Raw genomic sequence first — 2553 nt, forward strand, 5'->3', positions numbered from 1 at the left:
ACAATGCGAGTTTAATCTAGTTATGGGATAATTAGTTTCTTTTAAATACATTATTTGTCGATTCTGTATTATATTTATAATTTCAATTTTAGTAATATTCCTTTCCGTTAACATTTGTCTTAACCTAGCATTTAATATGTTTCATTTTTTAAGCATGTAATTAATTAGGATTTTTTCTCTTTTATTTTAGATACGAATTTAATAGAAATGTAGTCATTTTAGGATATCCTTAAAATAAAGGAGGCGTGCTTCGCCAAAAATAAATACAAAATTGCGGGGCCCTAATAATTATTTGTTTTAAAATACTTAGATTCCGGGACGGGCCATTTAGCAAATTTTACGGCCCTACCCAAAATAATAACAACGCGTTAGTCTTTAGGCGCGTATTTAATAATGTTATTTTCCTATACTCGGGTGCACATTTATGTGACCCAAATCCAAATCTCAACGGAGTCGAAGTGTGTCGATGACCACGGGTACATTGACTGTGACGTGGTTCGAGATATATTTTCACGAGGTTGCAATTATCGATAAAAATAATAATAATAATGATAAAAGCGGTTAAAAGTTAAAATTCGCACATATGTTCAACATGTATTATATCAGATAATCAAGCCGAATATGACAGTTGAGCGACCGTGTTACAACCACGGAACTCGGGAATGCCTAACACCTTCTCTCGGGTTAACATAATTCCTTATCCGGATTTCTGGTGCACAGACTGTTAAACAGAGTCATTCTTTTCCTCGATTCGGGATTCAACCGGTGACTTGGGATACCATAAATCTCCCAAGTGGCGACTCTAAAATAAATAAATAAATCTCGTTTTTATTGTCCCTTAATTGGAAAAAACTCCCTACCGCGCTCCTTTGTCGGTGGCGCGGGCGAAAAAGGAGGTGTGACACAGATCACAAATGAATTGTACGGCCGTAGATCTAGGCTAAGAGTCAAAGATCATAGAGTATGCAAAAAAAACGAAGTCCATGAGCCTTTGTGAATTGCGGATTGCACAAGAATTGTGCGGCCGCAGTTCAGAAATGTGCAGCCACAGAACTCCACTTCCTGCCAGCTGAAGAAATATGCGAACCGCATATGGAATTGTGAGGCCGTAGAACCTCCCGAGAGGCATTTTTGTCAGAGATTTTTAGCCTTGTATAAATAGACGAGTTTCACAAAATTAGGTCAAGTTTTGACCATCTAAAGTTGTAGGTAGGGGTGCTTATCGGGCAGATAATTACACTTAACGATTCGTCTTAAAAGCTATCGGATTATAAATATAGTAATCCGCTAGCCATCCAATAAGACAACAGGCGGATTGGTATCGAATTAACAATCATCGGGCGGTTATCGGGCGGCTTATCGACTCAACCAAATGAAAAAAAATTGAATAATCATTCAATCAATACCAAGACTACACATAATGTCATACACATATTAACTAACAAATATTCCTTTCGTCCTTATATTCTCACACCTTCACTTTATGGTTTACACACCCCAAATACATGCGAGATGAATAACACATGCACATTCTGGGCATTCTCAATTACACATACATCTCATTTCATCAATACCAAGACTACACATTATGATACATATTAACCAAATTTGTAAAATCAGAAAAACACATTAGTTCAGTAATCAATTGAGAATTAGGAAATAGATATTAGGGATTTAGCCATTTAGGGTTTCAATAGTACTTTTTATATACATAGGGGTAAAAATGTAAATATAAAAATTCTTAACGGATTAACGGTTTACCCGATAAGAAAATTGAGTAATCTGCCCCCAAACCATTAAGTCGTTAATTATAAAATCTCAATATGTTCCCCATCCATTACCCCGATAATCCGATACCAATAAGTCAATAAGCCATCGGTTCGGTTCGATTAACGGTTTCGGTTCGGTTTTGAATAGCTCTAGCTATAGGGGTGGGCGTCAGCTGGTGCAGTGCGGTTTGCAAAAGGTTCGGTTCGGTTTGTTCAGTGTTCGGTTGTTGATTGGTGTACCGATAACCGAACCAATATAAATTCGATTGGTTCGGTACTTGAAACTGCGGTTCGGTTGGTTTTCGGTTTGGTTCAGTCGGTTCTACTTGCTGGAATAGGATGATTAAAAGATAACCATACCCTTTAGATGATTTATGTTGTTAGAGAATATATTTCTAAGTTTGATTTCTGATAGCATATAGTTTGTATGGGCTGTGAGAACTTTCAAATTAAATGGTCTAATGTAGAACATTTCAATAACTAAAAACCTTCTACAGTAGCATCTTAATTAAATGTAACTAGATTAATCAGCAAGGAAAGAGAGCATCATCATCACCTTTGCACTGCTTCCCGTGAATCAAGGCACCAACACCTATAGTTTGATCTGAATACCTCTAAGAACCCATTTGGCGTCATTTTCTCGTGTGCCATGGATTTCCATGGATCAGAGATACTGCTACAACTTGGGGATTTATTTGGCACTCTCGTGGTCCCTTCCATCAGGTGTTCTTTTGAGCGGATCGTTTTATAGTTTATACAACTTCATGACAGACACAGAATCTTG

Source organism: Nicotiana sylvestris, chromosome 4 (assembly GCF_000393655.2).
Source record: "Nicotiana sylvestris chromosome 4, ASM39365v2, whole genome shotgun sequence".
NCBI classification, from domain to species: Eukaryota; Viridiplantae; Streptophyta; class Magnoliopsida; order Solanales; family Solanaceae; genus Nicotiana; species Nicotiana sylvestris.